Genomic DNA, 22,663 nt, shown 5'->3' with positions numbered 1-22,663 from the left:
GTAGGAAGATATATATATATATACACACACACACAGAGAACATGAAAAGATGGGGGTTGTCATACCAATTCTAATGAGACAAATCAATTAAGGTGGGCTTTCTCCTGCTGATTTGATTTGTCTCGTTAAAGTTGGTATGGCAACCCATGTGTGTGTGTATCTTCCTACTGTATTTTCCACTAAGTTATATATTCACAGCTGGGAACTGTGACAGGGTAAGACCAGATGGCTATAGAAAAGTAGTGGGAGATAGATATATTAGCTTGAGGCTAAACAAATCCCTGGTACCAGGATAAGTGAAATGGCAGCTGCTCCAGGTCAATTAAGACACCTGGGGCCAATTAAGAACTTTCCAGAAGGCAGGGAGAATGCTAGGTTGATTGGGACACCTGAAGCCAATCGGGCTGGCTGAAACTAGTTAAAAGCCACTCAGTCATGTGGATGTGCATGTTAGGAGCTGTGGGAGGAAGTTGTGCTGTTGGAGAGACTGAGTAGTACACACCATATCAGGCACAAGGAAGGAGGCCCTGAGGTAAGGGTGAAGTGGAGCTTGAGGAAGTGAGGGCTGCTGTGGGGAAGTAGCCCAGGGAATTGTACATGTCATGTTTCTAAAAGGTCAGCTACCATAGCTGATACTATTATGGTCCCTGGGCTGGAGCCTGGAGTAGAGGGTGGGCCTGGGCTCCCCGCTCCAACCTTTGCCCCCTGATTAATCACTGAGACTGGGAGACAACAGAGACTGTGCAAGGAAGGATAACTTCTCCCCACCTCCCTCGCTGGCTTATGATGAAAATGGCTCAGCAGACTGTGACCCTTGTCTCTAGAGAGAGAAGGGTTACGTGGAGGGCCACAATGAGCCTCTGAGGCTAGCGAAATCCGCCAGGAAAAGTGGGACCTACGGAGGCAAGGACAGAGCTCTGTCACAGGACATAATTTGGTCTGCAGAGGTTTTATTACTCGTAATGATTCAGGAGAAGGAAAAAGAACAGCTTGACTGCCAGAGCCCAGAATGAAATTTCAGACCAGGCACTTAGGAAATCTTTTTTTTTTTTTTTTTACTTCTACAATAACCAGACTAGATCTTGTCCATGGAGAAAGAGACATGGAACCTCTCGATGCTATTTGTACAGTCAATCACATTTTAGGGTAGAATCACACTTCAAGGGCACTGTGGACTTGACTATGAATTCCTTTGCGATTCAGCATGTATACTTCATCTGTATCATTACCACGATTTGATTTCCCCCCCTAATTTGTTCAAATAAAAGATACCATCAGCTTTACATGCAAATGTAAGAACAATGAATTTCACAATCTTGTTATTTTCTTAGATAAAGATACACGGCTGCATAGTCATCCCTAACAGGCTGCAAAAATAAGAAATTTTGGCAATGATGAGTCCACACTAGGATAGAAGGATTTGGGAGGATGGAGGAAAGGAAAGCATTTGTTTACATGTCTTAAGCAAGTCAAACTAGATATGAAAAAGTGTGTACCACATATTTATGTTTTGCGTTAAATGTAACAGGGTTAAAGCTAAAAGGAATTCCATAAAGAACGAGCTACCAGAAAAATGTCAGAGTATACAAAAAACAAAGAACCACATTTTCTTTGATATCATTAAAAAGAATCATTCCAACACTCAATGAAAGTGACATTATTTATTTGAGTTTAACTTCTTCGTGTGTTTAAGAAAAGATTGTGCTGCCAAAACTACAGGAAAAAAGTAACCTGCTATGTAACCCCCCATTCCTCCAGGGATGGTTCTAGCAGTCTGCAGGGAACAGCCATACCTATTGAGGCCCTTATTTACTGCTTCACTCATTCCTCACACTCTTTTGCAGGAAACCGCAGGGCTTCAAGTGAGGTCTACCAGCAGGTGCACTGGGACTTGGGCAGGCTGCAAAGGAATACAAACACCAGCTAATTAAGTCTATTGTTAAAACAATGTGTTTCTTGCTGAGACTGAGTCATCTGAAAACTTGCAAGATGACAGATTTCATTTGTGGGGGCAGAGTGCCATCTTCATTCTGGAGCTGTCCTTTCCCCTCCCCCACTCCATTGCTCTTTCATTGTAGAACTTACAGTTCCCAAAATGAGCGAGCAGGGCAGTGTTGGGGTTTTTTTAAACAAACATTTTCCATGGCCACATTTCTAAGCTCTTCCTTAGGTAAAGTCATTATTGATGGGGAAATAGCCCATCACTAATGTTGGGAATATTAGCTCCTAAAAGAAATAAAAGTAACAAACAAGATTTGTAGCATCCTTATCCAAAACTCTATTTGTAATGAACACCTGCCCCCAAGAGGCCAGAGGGGATATTTTTAACTTGTGGGTACCAACAATAGATAACCACAAACCATTTTTTCCATTCGGTATGCAGACCTGCCAGCAGAACCCCGCACTCTGGCATGAACAGCTTGAACAGTGACTGTTGATAAATCAAGCAGTATATTTACAACGAAGTTGACTTTTGGACCCTCCTGGGAAAACAGATGTGCTCCACAGCAATGAGAAAAGTCAGCTTATTTCAACATCTATATTCTCTATGAAGCAACATCACAGATACTAGTATAACCTTGATTAGCCAGTTAGGAAGGACACCCCAAACTTCAGATAATTGAGTGAGCTGAATCTGCATTCAGGATCTCCTGATCCAGTCTACTTCTCTCAGAAGTTTCTTTACAATAGTCTTTTATGAAAATGAGCAATGAACCTTCTTCCAGTTACATAATAACATGCATACATTTATAAATGAGAATTCTAGAACACAAAATTCTTTACTCAGCTTTTGAATTCAAATAAAATTTAACACACTATTAATATAATCCCATGGTGGCCTTTTTGCTCTCAAAGTTACACCCCTCTCTTTGTTTCTCAGAAGTTTTTTTTTTTTAAATCTTCTCTGTATTAGCTCAGAATACCCTTTAGAAACAGGAATTGTCAATATGGTACCTGTAAGCACATCGAGTTCCCACCTTCCTCCCAACAGGATGCACGCACACACACAGACACACAGCACATAGTCCAAAATTTCCCCCTTCCAAGAGTTTGGCTTTATTGATCATCCAAACTAGCCTACACCTAAACCTTATCACCATTCTCGTCAGATCCTAAGCTAGGCTTTCCATGTAGGACCTCCTCTGTCCCAGTCCATAGCTCTTTTTACCTCACTCTCTCTAAACCCTCTTCTATTTTGATTGAGGCTAATTAGATCCACTTATCAGTCTCAGTCAGTAGTAATTACTCTGAATCTATAGACAGGGTTCTAGCACCTAATTTTAGGGCAGCTCAGCAAAGGAACCCAGTTACCTTCCACTGTTCCAAATCCCATTGTACCATTTTAAAACGTTTGAAACATCTGTTCTGGGAGTCCATGACAGTGCATCTTCCCATCAATTCTACAAATGCTGTGTACAACAGATTGCCATATCCTAGTTAGGGACCAAAATCTGAAAGCCTTTAATTGAGCAAAACTTCCGTTACATTATTATAAAATGTGGCCAGTTATAATGTGGGAGACAACAAAATCTCCTTCATATCACACATACCACTCCATAAAAAATATATTTTGGTTTGGGATAATCAAGTAAGTAAGTAATATGCGGAAGAAATGTAAGTGGTATTCATTAGGAATGGTTAAAGCACAGCTCAAAACACTCACACATTTCTCTGAATCAACCCCACATTGATTTTACACCTCCTTTAACTATCATAATTTATTCTGTTAAGAACCGTTTACTTCCTGATTCTCCTCCTCCTGCTAACTCCTTCTGATAAAGCTCTTGCTCCATTTCTATTCCCATTCTACTTCCTGTACCTGTAAAGGTGCTTTCCCAGGTCCAGTTGTGTTGGGTCCTGGCTCTCCTTCAATTCTCATGTGCTCTGCAGTTTGATAAAACCCAAACTGCATTGTGTACTTTAGTATATTCACCAGATCTGTCTTTGCATGACTGTTTTCTGTCATGCATTATTTAGTTCTGCAAAACACTTTGAGACACACTACTTATGAAAAGTATTTCACAAAATATAGCTATATTCTAAGTATATCAAAAAAACTATGTTTTGCCTCCGTAAACGAGTAAAAACAAGGAGGAGTACTTGTGGCACCTTACTAATTTCCCCATGCTAATTTGCCCCTACTGTTACTCACACCTTCTTGTTAACTGTTTGAAATGAGCCGCCCTGATCACCACTACAAAAGTGATTTTTCATCCTGTTGATAATAGCCCACATTAATTGATTTGTCTCGACCCCCCGCAACAGGGTAAGGCAACTCCCATCTTTTCATGTACTGCTATATATATCTTCCTACTGTATTTTCCACTCCATGCATCTGATGAAGTGGGTTTTAGCCCACAAAAGCTTATGCCCAGATAAATTTGTTAGTCTCTAAGGTGCCACAAGTACGCCTCGTCATTTTTGCTGATACAGACTAACACAGCTACCACTCTGAAATCTGTCACCAGTAAATGAGTAGTTATTCAATATTTCTTTTTATCCTTCTCATTCAGTGTGGCCACAGGCCACACTTACCATATACCATCTATATCCTGCTCTGAATACAAAATTATTTATTTCCTTCCGGGTGTTTCTGTCGCACTCATCACTATAGTATCTGAATGCCTCACATCAATACTCCTGTGAGATTAGGTGAGATTATCCCCATTTAACAAATGGGAAATGGAGGCACAGAGAGATTATGGTCAACATTGTCACATGTCCACTAATTTTAGGAGGTCAATTTGAGATACCTAGGGTGACCCAAGAACCTTTTGGTGACAACTAGCAAAGGTCCCAGGGGATACATAGGGTCAGTGTGATGAGGTGTCCTCCACACACACCTGGAAAGGATTAAAAGAGGCCAGATGGACCAATTAACCTATTCGGCTGAAGGCTGAGGAGAAAGCCCGAATTAAGGGAAGCTCACGTGTACGAGAACAGACAGGTTTCTATAAAGCCAGGGAGCTGATAGCAGGAAGGAGGCTGCAGGGATCTAATCTGCGGTCATTCCCTGGGAGAAGGGGGAGGTGTTTGAGGGCTTTCGAGACAAGTAGCCTCAGTTGGAGGAGGGAGTAGAGAGGCTGGCAAATCCCAAAGAGAGGGGAGTGCTGAGGTAGGAAGCAGCCCAAGGAGTAAGCAGCAAGGTTGGGGACTGAGTTGACCTTGGCTGCGTGTTGTAGGGTCCCCGGGCTGGAAAACGGAGTAGAGGGTGGGCCCAGGTTCCCCTACCTGCCACTGGGGAAATGGAACTGGCAGGGCAGTGAACTGGAAGATTGCCTGGATCACTGTGGGAGTGACAGAGACTTTGAAGGATTATACTTTGAAGGATTATACCCCAGAAGGGGGAAACTCCCCTGCCTTCTATCCAACCCCCTGTTCCCGCCTGCTTACCATGCTGCCTGGAGCACTGGTGGCTGGCAGTGTGGCTGCACCAGGACAGGCAGCCGTGCCATGCAGCACAGAGCACTGGGTCAGGCAGGGCTCTGCAGCCCCGCCGCCCAGAGCATTGTGGGCCAGGAGCTCAGGGGCTGGACAGGACAGTCCCACGGGCTGGATGTGGCCCGTGGGCCCTAGTTTGCCCACCTCTGCACTAGATTTTCTTAATGAAACAGTGGTACGAATGTTTTTTAACATGGCAAAACAATATATGTTTCTTAATCTCATTCTGATAAACAGCTTGGCCATTTTAGCTGAAATTTCCCAGAACAAATCAGCCTGAGGTGGACACCTGCCATGAAAAATTTCAGCCTGAACAGTTAAAGTTTGGCAAAGTTATAAACAGCTGAAACAGGGCTTTACAGTGGGGACTGTCAGGCAAGCTTAACTATAGGCAGCAGGACCAACCCTGCCTCTAATAAATAATGAAACACCATCGGTTCCATATGTGACAATTAAAAACAGGACTAACACGGGTAACCTACAACGCCTTATGGAGAGAGACATCTCATTGTAAAGCCTAATCCTTCATCATACAGTTGTGCTGTCAAGGTCTGAAGTGAGGAGAGGCTCTTGCTGGACCAGTGTCACAACCTTAACAAGTTTTGAATATGGACCTCGATTCTGCAACACATACTCATGCGCTTATCTTTACTACTGAGAGTATTCTATTGAAATCAATGGAACTACTCATGGTAGTAACGGTAAGCACAGGCATAAGGGTTTGCAGGATTGGCACTGTGTTTCAGGTCCATTTTTCTACATTACGCTCCATGATAAACATTAAATAGTTTCCTGTTAATTACATGTTTTCAAAATCTAATCTATCATGTATTTACCAGAGACATGAACAGCCCAGGGAAAGGAGGTAGTTGGCTTAATAAGATAGCAGTGAAATTTGTGATAAGAATCTGTATTACCCAATGTATTTCAGTACTAAAAATCAGTGAATGCTTAGTATCTGTTCACTGTATACAATACTATATTCTGCATCTTGTGAAAAGAACACTGTTTTTGCCATGTGGTATGTACATTTCTTAAAAATACATTTCACCATCTAGGTCACTTTCTTAGTTAATGTATTTTATTAATTATGTGTCTCTCCTATGTATGACATCTCATAGGGTGAAATCCTGGCCTTATGGGAGTTTTGCCATGGACTTCAATGGGACCAGATTTTCATCCATAATGTGCCTCTTTAACTTATATGCAATGCAGACATTTGAACACCAGAGGACAGTGTTTGAATGAATTAAAAAATACAGAACAATTGAAATGCACTTCAAAAACGTAATTTAAAATACCTACTACTTATTACCACACATATTCCTGGGAGCAGAGTTTTGTAAGAGACTGACACAACAAATTAATGTGAAAGATAATGAAGACTAGAATGATTTAGGAATAATTAATATGTGAGTTCATTCTGTATGAACTTATATTTGAGTATGTATTAAACCTTCTTACCATGATTCATTCTTTTACTGATGATTTTAAATATGCTTCTTTCTCTTTTAGCTGTGAAAACCCAATGATGACTATAGTTTTTTGACTCTTCTCATCATTTGAAATCATCTCTCTTTTCTTCTTCACGTTGATTCTTATGAAGATTCGATGAGGGATAGCTCAGTGGTTTGAGCATTGGCCTGCTAAACCCAGGGTTGTGAGTTCAATCCTTGAGGGGACCATTTAGGGATCTGGGGCAAAAATTGGGGATTGGTCCTGCTTTGAGCAGGGGGTTGGACTAGATGATCTCCTGAGGTCCCTTCCAACCCTGATATTCTATGATTCTATGATTCTATGATCTCTTCCTAAACCCAAGAAACTTTGTACACATAATAGACAGTCACTGCAATAACATGAAAAAACAACAAAGTCAACAACTTGTGACTCTTATGACAGCAAAAGGCTGAGCTTACAAAAAGAGGAGGAAAGATATCAACTCTTCTTGCAGGTCACTGCAGAAGGGTCAAAGCTAAACGGATATGAGCTGTAGCTCACAAAAGCTTATGCTCAAATAAATTTGTTAGTCTCTAAGGTGCCACAAGTACTCCTTTTCTTTTTGTGGATATGAAAAGAAAATTACACTCATCTCTAGAAGCTGGTTCATCAGAATTAAAGCATACTGGTGGTATGGTGTGGGAGAACCCTTTGCCCATACTGTACCTGATCTGTGCCTAAAGAGATGCCCTTCAGTCTCCAGAGATATCCATCTACTGTATACACCAATTATAATGGGAAGTGTTAGGCATCTTTAATAACAAGCAGCACTATCAACCCCACCTATCATCCAAAGACTATAAAAGGTCAAATTTTGCCCTCAGTTTTATCTATAGAACTGCACTTGAGTCAATATACTGAAGTGAGGCCAGCAGCTGAAGTCAATCTGCTGTTGAGTTACCAGAGTTAACTCTACCAGGCTCTAAATGGAAGTTAGTGGGGTGCACACATGTAAGCTTGCCCCAGAAGATTTTTGAAAACAGACAAATTGAGTTTAACCCTTCAGTCTGTAAGAACCTTTTAAGCCTTGATCCACAATTCACTGGGATGGGTCTGTCATACTAACATCAGCTGCAGTCACTCAATGGATCGTAACAGGCACTTCAGAGATATTTCAGTCAAAGCAGTCAGTAATGTTGTACAAAGCAGTCAGTAATGGCTCAACTGGGTAAATCCATAATTGCATGTAAAATGTTTCTAATTTCATGCTAGCCCATTCCAGCTCCATAGGAAATACTCCTTTTAAGTTAACAGGACACATTTCATGAATATTACAGTGAGCACATATTAAGGATTAGACCCATAATGGACTAACAGCTAAGGAGTCATGTCCCAATCAGCTGGATCAACATTTCTCTTTCATGCTTTTTTCATTTTTTCCTTTGATTACAGCTGTAAAAGAGAGTCAGAACAAACGAACCTATCACAAGCTTATTCAAATGACACAAAGAATCTACATTAATGTCAGAAAATCAATAATGAAGCTTAAAATCCAGGCTCTTGCTCTGGCATGAATTCCCACCATTTTATACCTTTTTAGTAGGCACAAGATGGCAGTGAAAAGCTCAGATTTTCAGCCTTCTCCCTATATTTTCTGCATTTTATGAGAAGTAACATTACCTAAATATTCCAGGAAACAGAACAACATGTTAAAGACATCCCCACACTACCTGTAAGCATTATAGGGGAGAAGCAGCATTCTCCCATGGCTCGAGCACTGGACTGGAAGTCAGGAGACATGGGCTCTAGCTCCAGCTTTGCTGATGACCTTGGGCAGGTGACTTTTTCTTTTATTCTCTTCCCACCACTGTGTTTGTCATGTCTATTTTGACTGTGATCTCTTCAGGGCAGAGACTGTCTCTTGCTATGTGTTTGAATAGTACCTAAGACAATGGGGCCGTGATCTTGATTGGGGCCTCTAGGTGCTACTGACATCCAAATAAATAACAAATAACTTTTTCCTCAGTCTTCTCCCCTGCACCACCTACCCCCAAATCATGTGCCACATGACAACAGCCTTTGTTGCCCCTCCCAGATAATATTTTCCCAATATTTCCACTCCAGGAATGGAAATTCTATACCTAATTCTTGCAGCTAAATCTGGATTCCCCAAAACAAATTTCTAAATGCCTCAATTCATTTTTGCTGCCTACCTTTTGAATTTTTCTGCATGGGTTTTTGCAACAAGATGACCAAAACTAATGCAAGGAGAAAGTGCACTGGCTTTTATATAATGCTACTAAAATCCCTTGCATCTTGTTTAAGATAGCTGAATTTTCTTTTTTGGCTTCCCACTCAAACGACTCACATTGTTTTTTAGATATTTCTCCTGAGAAGTTTTGACTAATTTGTAATCCAGGATTATGTACAGTGTTTTAAATTATTGCTCCTGATGTGCATAACTTTGCCCTTGACTAGATTTCATTTCGGTCAGTCTGCTGCCATGATGTCCAGTTGCCTAATTTTATTAAGTCTTTCTGGAATTATTCACAATCGTCCATAGTACCGGCTGCAATAGCTAACCTAAATAATCGTGCACTGTCAGGAAATGTCACCACTTCATTATTTAACCCCACTTGCTAGAGAATTATTGAACACCAGAGGTCTTAGTAATGATCCCTGAGGCACCACATTGTTAACTAAGGTTAAGTGTGGTTTTGTGGGAACCACAAAGAAACTGATCCAAATCCTACAAACCCCAGTAATGCCCTAGAAATAGATTCAACTCACTTGGATGCTTCACTCCATATGTCTGCTTCACTCAGGAGGCCCCAGCACCTTTTCGCTTACCTTTTGTACTCACCAGTGGTGCAGAGGAGAGGCTGGTGGTCTTTATATAAACACCTCTTGAAGCATTTCAGGTTAGCCAGCTAGCCCACCTCACTAGACATATTTTGCAGGATGGTATAGTCACCTACGCCTACTACTTTCCCAATCTACAGGAAGCATTTCAGGAAGAATGGCCTTGAGCTCACCCTGCCATTCTCCACTTGCAAGACCAGAAAATGCTGCTCCAGTCCTGAAGCTGGCTCTACTAGTTACTCCTGAGGGAATTCTGTGCCCCAAAATTAGAAATTCTGCACACAAGATTTTAAAATGCTGCAAATTTTATTTGTCAGAATAGCACTATATAATCATGCCAGTTTCAATTATTTTGGTAATTGATTTCAAAATACAGGTCAGCAAGTCTGTCTGTAGCAATACAGACACAAAAAAATTCCACTAGGAGTAGAGCGGTAAAGAAATCCCAACGACAACCCAGTTCCTGTTTCTCTGCCCCCACCTTCCCAGAGCCCAGCCAGGGGGCCTGACACTCACACTCCCTCCTCCCCAGAACCTAGTCACAGCTTCCGCCCCCAGCCCAGACACTCACACCCCTAGTCCCCAGAGGCCAGCTGTAGCCCCCACCCCGCCCAGACATTCACACACTCTACCTCCCATAGCTCAAAGATCCAGAGGGAGAAATAACCTGATTATGGGTCCTGGGGTTGCATGCAGTTTCCTGCATGCTGCCGCCTCCTTCCTTCAGGGTGTGCTGGGAACGGCAGCTGCTGGGAACCCTCCAATTCCCTCCCCCTTCTTTGTCTTCTGTTTGTGAGCTGGGCTCTGCTGGGTCCAGCAGCCCCTACTGATGGCCAACGTCTCTGCAGCCCTTTTCTGTGGGGGAAAAAAGGAAATTCTGTGCATACATTAATTTCTGAAAAATTCTGCATTGCGCAGTGGTGCAGAATTCCCCTGAAGTATCTAGTAGTCCTTATTTTACTCTGGGGTGGAGATCCCCAGACTGAGATAAGAGCTGTTGCAGAAAGAGCACAGGAGCAATTATTGATCTTGCTGCTATAAATGGGGGATGGGTGGACACTTCTGAAAGAGTTCAGGAGGTGGGTTGGTAAAAGCCATTGCCTCTCCACCTCAGAAGACCACTAAGAGGTATGTGAGTTGGTGGAGAGGGGTAGAACCTAGGACTAAAATTCTCAGCCTTAGAGTCGAAGGTTCATGTGAATAGGGCATGGGTCTGGAAATCAGGATTCCTGGGTTCTTGTCTCCTCCTTAGCCATTGACCTACAGCAACTCCCTTAATGAAAAAAATTCAAGTCTTCACTAATTTTAGGTACCCCCAATTGGAGTGCTCAACCGGAGACACTTACCGCCTGATTTCCAGAGTTGCTGAGTGCTCACTGCTGCCACTGAGCTTTGGGTGCTGTTGCTGTTGGGGACTAAAGCTGTGCAAATAATTGATATTTCAGTTTAGTGGCTGGAGTGAAAAAAAATAGGATCAGGTCTACCAAAAATAATCTTATTTTTCAGGTGAAATGAAAAAGTTAAAAAAAAAAATGGTTTCAGGTCAAACATTTTGTTGTTCAACCCAAAATGAAACATTTAATGGCCATTTTAATCTTTTTTAAAAAAAACTTTTTAAAGAAAATTGAGTGAAATTCCAAAACAAAATAGGTTTCTGAAACGAAGAGTCAAAACATTTCATTTGGGGAAAAATATTTGGTTCAATTGAAAAAATTCACCAAAATCAACCCAAATTTGTGAATTGTCTTCGCATTTGTCAGCAAATTAATGATTTGCACAAAAAAATGTTGCCTCGCTCTGGTTGGGACTGTTTTTCTACCAGCCACTTTTAGATCTCCATTCTGTTGACACTGGGCAACTCTTCCCCTTCGCCCTTGGGGAAGTTTGGTAAAAAATCCCACTCCAAGTGCCATGTATGCAGGAGTCACTTCAGGGAAAAGCCAAACAGCACAGCAATAGCTAGAAAGAAAACCCATCTCAGCATAAGCTAAGGGGGAAACCCCTCTTTAAATGAAATAAAAATCAAAAGGTCAATACCTGAAGTCTGGAAAGGACAGGGGTCAGCTCCTGAGAGGCAAACAAAACCTCTCTTCCCTTTCCGTCAGCGAGGCCTGAAGAATCTCTTCAATTCAATAGACCTTCAAACATTCAACTCAAAAGGGAAAAAAAACATTTACAGCTGGTCTCCCTTAGCTCATAGGAATCTGGCCTGACTTCCCACTCACCACAGGGGTGAACAGCTTGTAGCTTCTCTTTCCCAAGAACCCTGTAGCTCTTGGGCCTCAGGGCCCCTGATCCCTTTCAGAACCACAAAAGAAATCCTCCCCCTTCCCAGGCAGCCAGCCTGCTGAAGCCTGCATCCTCCCTTTTGTCTTCTGTTCCTCTCTTGATTATTTCCCCAAGTCTGGGCATTTCTGGCAGGTGTTGTGGGGTGAAGCCATCATTTGCCTGCAGGTCAAATCATTAACCCCTTACTGCCCTGGCCCAGTGTAAGATTTGTACATGCCATCACAGGCAAACCAGAGCACTGGCTGTGTGGCATAGTACCAATACCATTTAAACTGGCCTATGATTCAATTCTATATTCCTGGAACACTTAAAATTCCCATTTGTGTGAATAGGAGTTCTGGATGCACAAGGAACACATAACCAGGCTCTTAATTTGCTGTTACAACAATATTGTCAATAAACTTGAACATTGGAAAAGCAACACCACTTCCCTGGTCAGCCCATGCTGCAGAATTTACATTGCAGCAGGAGAGTGTTTACCAGTTGTGAAGCTTTGGGGTTCAACCCAGACCAGTAAGGTCCTGTGTCACAGCCTGCCCTGCAACAGTATGCTGCTGTGGCTCACAGCCCTGACACGGATGGGTCACATCCTGGCTTCCACTGTCGTTACTTTTTACAGAGTGATGCCAACACACTCCCCCATCCCAAATTTCCCCAAAACCATCTGTCCTGTGATGTCCAGCCCCCTACTGAAGAGCCTCAGAAGTCATTATGTTTGTTGCTTTTTTAAAGAGACAATATACTGCAGCCTGTTAGCTTAACTGGGGTTAGTATACCCTTCCCTTCAATCCAGGCACTGGATTGGTTTATAGTAAAACTAAAACAAGTTTATTAAACAACAAGTCATGAGTATAAATGATATATCCATGTATAGGTACATCAGGTAGAAGGAGTAAGGATAGAAATGGTTACAAACAAAAGTAAAAATACTCTTCTAAGACTAAAATTTAACTTCCGCAAGTTCCAATCTTTGCCTAACCAGGTTTCTCACCTATAGTCAGTTCTCGGAGACTCCAACCCAGATGCACTTTTCTCAGCTGTAAAAGGGCCCTGGCCATATGTCTCTGCCCAGTAAAGGATAATCCTCTCTTTTCATAGTCCCAGTGAACCTTAGAAATGTATTCTTTGGAAAGTAAACCCAGCCAATGCGTCTCTCTCTTGTTGAGGTGTAGATGCCATGCTGTCTTCCCAAAGTTCATTGACCCTGCTTCAAGAAGCAGGAAGGCTTCCTAGGGTACCGTCTGCATATGTTAAGCATTCAGCTTTCCCTGCTTACTCTTCTGATGGCTTTGTTTACTATGCAGGTCAATGTACTTTTCTTTGCCTTTGGTCACACCTTGCCTAATTTACATTGGCGACACGTTCAAGCAGATGGAACCCTATTCCCTTGTCTGGAACAAGAGTGGCTTAGGCATTGCTCGCCACACACACTTTAAGAACACATTTGCAGCACATATCTGTAAGGTCCTGTGTGGATGTACATGTAGCACACAAGAACATTAATGATCATTGAGTTACTAGTGTTCCAATGACATATTACACACCACCTTTGGGGTACACATCATGACAACAGTACGCCAACTGGCATTGGGGAGGTCACAGCAATTGGGAGGTCACAGTCGCTCTTGCTCCTTTTTAGAGAGAGGCTGAAAGAGAAAAAGACAGCCAAAAGGGACAGAAGGAGGATGAGGATCACATCTACTTCTGAACAGTAAAAAAAAAAAGTTACAAAATCTTTTGATCTGCATAGGGAGGGGAAAAAACCCAGCTCAGAGTATTTAGACCACCACCCAGTTCTTGGGCAAAAGAATGTAAAATTATACAAAATGACCATATCTATCCTACCTGTATGACTTTCAAACCAAACCCAACCCTGCCTTTCTCTACGATCACCACTGCTGTCGCTGCTCACAGGGAACGGAGAGCCTCCAACAACACCAGACTGTCTCAGGCTGCTGCCACCTCCACACACACATGTTCATAAAACATTCATAGACAAGGCTCTGTGCTCAGTTATGTTTGTTTCTGCTTCTGCTTCTGCAAGTACAGCTCTGCCAAACAGCAGCGTTACTGGGCTAAAATAAACTAGCAGGAATAATCACACCTGCAGTTACAGTAGATTTGGAGTAGCCGTTCTACTACAGAAAAGGGACCCAGGCAATGAAGCGTCTTTGAGCAGTCTGGATTTGTTGTTCCTCTGGTACATCCCTTTTAAAGGGCCGGCTTGCTTTCCAACCACACCAAACCAGCACTGGGCGTGCTCAGTTATTCTAACAGTTCTGAGATTGGTTGCTGAATAGCATTTTGCAGTTTTAAAAAAGGGAGAATAACATTTTTGAAAGAAATAAGACCTGCTGCTATGGGCTGTGTTGCTTCCTTGTTATCTCCTATCAAAACACGCCTGCTCTGTGTTACAAACCGAACCTCACTTGTATTTGTTCCATATGTTAATAACCTGAGCGTGCTATTGGACTCAAAAAGGTACAGTATGTGATTCTGGCTGCAGAGCCAGACCAATACAAATCTTAGTGCCAGCACTAACCTAGTCACAATGTTTCATATGGACCATCAATAATGAAGACAACAAGCTGTTTTCTTTTCAGCCCAGGGCTCTCTTTCCAAATGACCACAAAAAAAAATCAAATACATTCAGAAATACGAAACACCAGAAAAATGTGGGAAAACTCATTTTAAAAAGCTAATCATCCCATTTATGGACAGCAATAGGATCCAATTATTCAAACACAGATGAACAGGAATAATTTATGGTGCCCATTTGCACAGTCTGAGACAAGGTCTGTAAGTCAGAATATTAATTGTCAGCTGCCTTTAATTCTTATGTATGTGTTTTATCTACATATATACATGCTGATCAATGAGATACCACAAAGATTAGATAGAGAGGTGACAGGTGCCTTAGAAATACCTAAGGCCCTGATCCTGCAAGTTACAACATGGGCAGAACCCCCTCAACTCACCTGAAGCCTCACTGAAGTCAAAGGGGCTCTATGCAAGTACGTTCACGCATTGTAACTTGCAGGATCAGAGTTCAAGGTATAGCGCAATAGAACTAGGTGCTACAGTTCTTTCATTAATAGAAATTGTTAGAATTAGTTTTTTTTATGCCATTGGTGTACTAGGTAGTGTTCACGCACACAGGAAATCCCCCAACCCAACAGCCCTGCAATCAGATCCATGCCAGCCAACCCCTGAGCCCATGCAGAGCCCTGTTGATTTCAGTGGGACTCCACATGGCCCTTTACAGGGGTCTGATCATGGGACTGGGACATAAGACAAGCAACACATGTTGTATACATTTTTCATATATTGAATACACCCAAGCTAACTTTCCACAGTAGTTTATAATGCACTTAGTCCTAAAAGCTTTGGATATTTAAAATAAACTTTAGGTAAATATGCAAGCTGTAGTGTCCTTATTTGATTGACCAGAAGCCCCAAACCTTTTGAGGTTTGCCTATCATTAATATGGAGAAACTGCTTTAGATACAACCCTTGCTAATGGTGTGATTATCCTAAAATATGTTTTTACATATTATCATCTCTTTAGTATGTGATGCCGTGTGTGAAACTTCCAGGAAACACTTTACTAAATTATTAATTCCAAATACAGGGCCAAATGCTGCACTCCCTGTTCAGCTACACCATGCATTGTCCTCACCTAAGGACAGTAAAGTTTGGCCCACAGTACATAAAAATGTTGTTCATGATTAAAAAATTAGAACATTTTAAAACTAAATGGAAAACAGAGGTTTCCTTTGAAATAAACCACAGTCAATCATAATAGGGACTTCAGCGATAAATAAGAATGCAAAGAAGTGGACAAATGATCCTAAGTAAACAAGTTCTCATGTCTGTTTTGTTAGCTCAGTTGTTTGCTGTAGTGAATGACAGCTGGTACTTCACAGTCCAATAATTAAACTGACATAGCTCTAGCAATCCGGGAGCTCAGGGAAAGGGCAGCCACAGCAAAACACACAGCACAGAGACATGTTTGATTAGCTGAACGTTGAGATTAATCTGCTTTTGAATTCCCAGCAACTAACTCCACCATAGGAGAGATCGTCTCACAAGGGAAGCACCTCTCATTCCCTAATGAAAGGAATATACATCTGTGCGGCCTCCCTAGGGTAAAATTACAATGATTACCTAATACAGAAAGTCAAAACATCCTCCAGCCACATGACAGGGGCCTCCCAATTATACCCCCAACTTCTTTCTCTCTCTTTGCTCTGAAGCTCCTCCAAGGGGCCTAAGAGGCACTGATTTGTTTGTTGGTCAAGCTCTCATCAAGATAAAACTGTTTTGGGTTTACAAAATACCTTGCACTTATGCAGTGACTGTTATGCAAGTGTAAACAGAACTCTCAGAGGAGGGTTATTGTGTTATAATTTGTAATACACCTGAGGGTCACCATGTCCCCAAACTACTGAACAAGATTTAGTAATGATCCATCACAGTGGTAGTATAATTTAAACAGCAGGAGAGGGCTGGTGAGGGGGGGCAGGTTTTACATCATAATAAAGGGTTATTTAATGGTAGCCAAGATAATACAACTGCTTGTCAAAAAAACGAGGATTTTATTAACTAGAACAAACAGAACTCGATTCCACCTCCCTACAATAACATTACATTGATTAATACATATAATAAATAAATTTATAATGGTTCAAATATACACACACACCATAACTTACTGCTAAGTGAACTTAACTAAATATAACCCTCTTAATAAAGAAATATTCCTATAGCTATCTTTGTATACACAGGCTATTATTTTATAGGTTATTTTTTTCCAATTTAAGGTTCCCCTTTCCCCAAATATCTCACTGGATGCTGTCTAGCACCCAAGTAGTCTTTGAGCCTCAAAATGCCTCATGACTTCCTGAAGAGATGAACTCGATTCCAGTGATTCTTGCTTGCATGACTGCACGTTAGACCAAACCACTGGATCAGAAGGATCTCCTGTTCCAGATCTCCAGGGCCACATGAATTAATGATAGGAGATGACTGGAACTGATGATTAGGAACAAAGAGGAAGGGATGCTCAGGAACACACCATCCAATGTGGACTGACTTGACCAGCCACCTTTAAACTAAAAGAACCCTCATCTGCATGTATATCTTTCCTGCCCAATCTTAGCCTCTCACTTACTCTCAGTTTCTCTCAGTCGGGGTTTCCCCCCATCCCTCTGGCTGCTCCCTGTTTGACTCAGTTTACTCACAGAGTCTCTGTTTCTCTCAGGCTCCCACACTGCCTGCCTCTATCCTTCAACCATCCCCCTCTTCTCCTCCAACTGTCACTTCCCTCTGAGAAAGTGAGAGGAGGTGGCTGCTCACCTCAGAGGGCGGAGAAGGCCTACCTCCTCTCCACAGAACAATGACAGTGCATTCACCCTGGACTTACCCTAAATCATATGTCCCCATACAGGGTTGCATCCCTTTGCCATATTTACACAGGATCTCAAAGCACTTTACAGAACAGTGCGTAAAAAGATTCCCCATTTGTAAAAAGGGGACAATGAGACACAGATTAAATGACTTGCCTGTAGCAACATAAAAAGTCACTGACAAATCCAGAGACTAAATCCAGGTCATCTGAGTCCCAGATCCCTCTCGTACCCCCATTTCTGTTCCTGCTATAAGTTAGGTTACATTTTCAGAAGTGCCTCTACGACTAAGGAGTCAAAATCCCATATTCAGAAAAGACTTGGGCATTTAGGAACCTAAAGGAACTTTTTTAAATGAAACTTTGGAGTCTAAGTCATTAGGTGTGTTTGAAAATTTTAACCATATGTCTCAGAACAACAGTATTGCAGGCTTATTATTATTTAGTGAGGAAAATATTCTTTATTCTTTACAAAAGTTTGGTTTAAGTTCTAACTTAAGTTAGAACTCAGAGCTCTTTCCTCCTCCTCTGTCTAATGGTATTCTCCAAAGAAGAAATATCTCATTCCTTCCTCTTGCTGTCTCAGTTGAGTGCTTCTTCTGAAAGTCACATGTCATACTGCAGACTGTGGGTTAGGAACCAGGCTAAGAATAGAGCTGAACAAGAACATCTGCACCATGAACAGCAGCAGCTAATATCAGTTTAGCCTTGGGTTTACAGAAAGACCAGAAATATATGTTAGTATCACATTGGATACCCCAAGATTCCCCATCTGGGGAAGAAGCCCTTCCCCACCCTATTCTTCAGCTGGGCTCTTCTCTCCTAACCATCATGGCATCGCTTTATGGGAGCTTGAGATTTATAACGCATCTATGGTTTCTAACTGGTAGGTATTGTTCTGAGTAGAGCATGGCTGAGAGAACAGCTCAGTTGCCAATTTGAACCTGCGTAGAGCAGCCTCGACCAAGTTTGCTGGAAACATGAAAACTGGGAGCTCACTTCAGCAGATGTAGGTTTACCAGTATTACAAGGTACAAAGCCACAGCAACCTTTACCATTTGGGTATCCTTCATAGCAGCTACTCCATTTTTTCTCCCACAGTGCTTTGGGCCACATCTCTTCTGGGAACATCACAAACGGGCTTCCCCTAAAAGATGATTTTGCCATGGACCCCCTGTGATCACCATGTATTCCACTGCTTGAACTACAGTTCAAGCCCTGCTTTAGCCCAAAGTACTGTGCATCATCAGAATCACTATGCTTACACACATATGGAATGGTACCTACCTATTCACTGAGAGATCTGAGGACTGCTTTTCTCCCTGGCACTAATATAACAAGAAGGGAATCTATGTAACCAATGGGAACATGGGGCATCATCTTCCCTCATAAAAATTCCTCAAATCTACTACGTCAGCTCAGTGGTGTTTAGTCACCTAGGAGCGCTCACTTCTTACTGACAGTGCAGCCTGAACCTCATCTGAAGTCACTGTGGTTATGAATCACAGTCTAACTGCAAGTGCCAGGAATTAATCTGTAGCCCGCAGAAATAAATGACTTTCCACAGCTCTCTGGCCTACTGAGTGCTGTGCTGTTTTTCCTGTGTTTAAATAAAAGCATTCGTGGCATATGGTTCAAGCTGCAGTTCTTTCCTAACTTGAATTTTTGTCAGTTTTTGTTCCTGGATTTCTTTTCTTTTTTTAATTGTCATCTTCAGTAGTTTGGCCAATTGTTTCTTCTTCATGCTCTCCTTCCCCACCCCCATGCTGCCAATGTCATCCAGTGAAACCAGGAAACTGGGCAAATTCTTCTGCAGAAAGAAGTTTATGACTTAACCACTTCAGAAGCACGAATTCTAGGTTTGCTCGTTAGACTGCCTGCATGGAAAGAGTCTGTGGGCAGTTTGCATCTGGCACCACATGGACATAGGAGACAAGAAACCTCCTCCCTTATGCCTCCATACAGATGTGATCCCCTAGTAGCTATACTGACTCCACACTCTTCAAAGAAGTTGAGGACAGAATGGGAGTAAGGGACCCACTTCCCACCCCACCAGCCAGCACAGTTGTCCACACACTGGAGGAAGCAAATGTTCCACCTTGTAACTGACTGGTGCAGCATTTATATCGCTCCTCTGTCTCAAGGCATTTCAGGCAGTGTGGTGCCTGGCTAACACTGGATGACTCCTCCAGCTGTTACTGGAGTGACGCTTCTCTGCATTAAGCCTAATAAAAAGCTGTGCTTTCAAGGCACAGTGAATTCCTGTATTTGCAAAAGGATTTAGAAAAGAAAAGATGGCTCTTGGAGAGAGGGTTTGGTAAAGCCAGCAAGTACTATAGCAGATAAAAATTAACATTGTGCTTATAATGCAGTAGGTGCCAGCAAACGCACCACTGTAACCAAAGCTGCTTTAATAACTACTGTTTGTTCAAGTGGTTATATAACTCAGTGACTTTAAAAAATACTGAAATGACTGAATAAGGGAAGATAGTGCTCAGTCCTGGACTAATTTTTTTTTCTTTCAGCACTGATTGGCAAAAGTATTATTAGAACCATGAAGGGTTTTGTGGTTTCAGACTTTTTTTTAAACAAACTAAATAAAAAATACAATTTTCAGGCAGCTGTTCCCTACCGTGGATTAGAACCTTGGAATATCCTGAAAAACCAATAGTGCTTAAGAACTGAAGGTAGGCAGCCCTCTTTCCTCTGAGTCAGTTACTGGATCTGAAATCCGGCAGGCTGTTTGAGGGGCATTTTTGCTGATATCTTTCATGAGAGACCCAAAACAGAGGTCATTAAAGATCCCACTTCACTCTTCGCAAAAGTAGGGCGGCTAATGCTGCAGTTCTCACCAAATCCCAACTCAGGCAATTGCTTCCTGCCTCTCCAAATACCTCCTGCCCCTGCTGTTTCAGTTAGATATAGTGTTCTTCACTTCCCTTGCTGGGGCTGTATTTTATTCCCCTCCTCCCTGCCCCATTGAGTTCGTAACAAGTGGCCCATGTGGGTAGCTGGAGGCATCAGATGCCCCTTTTGTTGCCCTTACTTAGGGCTACCAGTGACGTTACGCGTGTGCAGGCAAGGACTCCATGTGATTGCCCAAATCCCTTATTCTCTTCAGTACCTAGGGCTCTCTTGTTGCCTCCTTGGGCTGTTCAGAGTGTCTAATTAAAAAATTAGAAAATACACACACAGAATCCAGACAAGCTACATTTATACCAAGAACCACAAAAACCATTTACCTTCAGCAAACAAGTGCTCAAGAAAAGAAAAACTGGAGAGGGAAGTTAAAATATTTCATATAAATATACCCTATCAATAGTACGTATTCTAAAATACATGGTACATTTATTCAAATGTAACCTCAGAACAATGATCATTACCCGCAACAAAATTAAAAATCTAAAATTAAGTAGATCTCTAAGAGGCCTTTGGTCTGAATTTTCTTATGCAGCCCCAATTATCATCTTTTTAAAAATTCAAAGGACTATGATTCCAAGTTCAAGAGCTTAGGCGAGAAGGAGTTCTTTGGGGATTCTTCACGGGAAGATAAATTGAGAGTCCTCCTCTAAACCCTTAGGAGGAACCACCATAGCTGTAAATATGCTCCTCCAGCTGTGACCAGAGATTTTGTCTCAGTTGCCTGAAATGCCTTAAAACACTTTAAATTGGAAATTTGCAGAAAAACTTCAGGATGTAAAAAATTTCAGGGTGTAAATTTGGAAAAATTATATGCTGCTTAATTGAATGTAAAAGGAGTGGTGATCGTATCAGGACCCTTTGGAATGCTCAGAACAGTAATTAGTTTTAGGAATAAATCTGTAATCAAATAAAAATTAAGAATAGTTTAAATTAGAAAATCTACTAATGATGACTGTAGGCTGATGTAATATAGTGAGAGATCCCATTTCTAGGGCACACAGGAGTCCATTGCCTATGATGCAATAATTCCACTTCCTGTGGGGAATGACTCAGCAAAATCCCATAGAGATACGTTGAAGCCCATAGGAATACATGGGACTTTCAAACAGGAAGTAGCTGTTCAGCTGCAAAACTCCATAGGAACACATTGAGCCCATAGAAGTCTATGAGAGGAGGAGGCGCTACTAGGACACATGACTAATTAGCATACAATCAACATATGCTAATCTCTAGAACCTGATTGGCTGAGCTTGAGTGTCAGGTTGGTACACATGACATAATTTAGCATATGCAAATCCCTGAAAGCAGATTGGCTGAATTATGATAATAAATTATAGCTAATGCGCTGCAAATCGTATATAAAGGCGACCGCCAGCAGGCTAAAACCTTGTAGGGGACAAGGACCTGAAGGAGAGCGGAATGCTGCAGGACACGTGGAAGAAAGACGAGGCTCACAGAGCTGCAGCAACCACGCCAGTGGAACTCTGCTGGATAAGAAAGCTAACGACCCACAGTCACCAGCATCAACAGCACTCGCTAGCCTCAGACAAGGCTCACTGGCGGCCATCGCTCACAAAGCAGTTACTACTGCAGCAGCACCACAACCATAGCAAAGGCTTCTGTAAGGAGCTAATGGCCTTTCCATCCTAGCAAAGCAACTAGAACAGCACCGCGACCCACGCTCGCTGGCATCGTTCCCGAGCAGCCACGACCAGCCCGGGACCCACGCTCGCTGGCATCGTTCCCGAGCAGCCACGACCAGCCCGGGGCCCACGCTCGCTGGCATCGTTCCCGAGCAGCCACGACCAGCCCGGGGCCCACGCTCGCTGGCATCGTTCCCGAGCAGCCACGACCAGCCCGGGGCCCACGCTCGCTGGCATCGTTCCCGAGCAGCCACGACCAGCCCGGGGCCCACGCTCGCTGGCATCGTTCCCGAGCAGCCACGACCAGCCCGGGGCCCACGCTCGCTGGCATCGTTCCCGAGCAGCCACGACCAGCCCGGGACCCACGCTCGCTGGCATCGTTCCCGAGCAGCCACGACCAGCCCGGGACCCACGCTCGCTGGCATCGTTCCCGAGCAGCCACGACCACCTCACGACCCATGCTCGCTGGCATCGTTCCCGAGCAGCCAAGACCACCCCGCGACCCACGCTCGCTGGCATCATTCCCGAGCAGCTCTTGCAGCAGCAGTAACAGCAGTCCACTCAGGGTTCCAAGGTTGCCCCTGGCAATGGCCGTTTCTGCCACCCAGCCAGCCGAGGCCACTGCAGCAGCTACCTCCCGTATCTGCTCCCTGAGGAGAAG

This window comes from Lepidochelys kempii, chromosome 11, assembly GCF_965140285.1.
Source record: "Lepidochelys kempii isolate rLepKem1 chromosome 11, rLepKem1.hap1, whole genome shotgun sequence".
NCBI classification, from domain to species: domain Eukaryota; kingdom Metazoa; phylum Chordata; order Testudines; family Cheloniidae; genus Lepidochelys; species Lepidochelys kempii.
The sequence above is the reverse complement of the archived record's forward strand: the minus strand, read 5'-3'. Positions refer to the sequence as shown.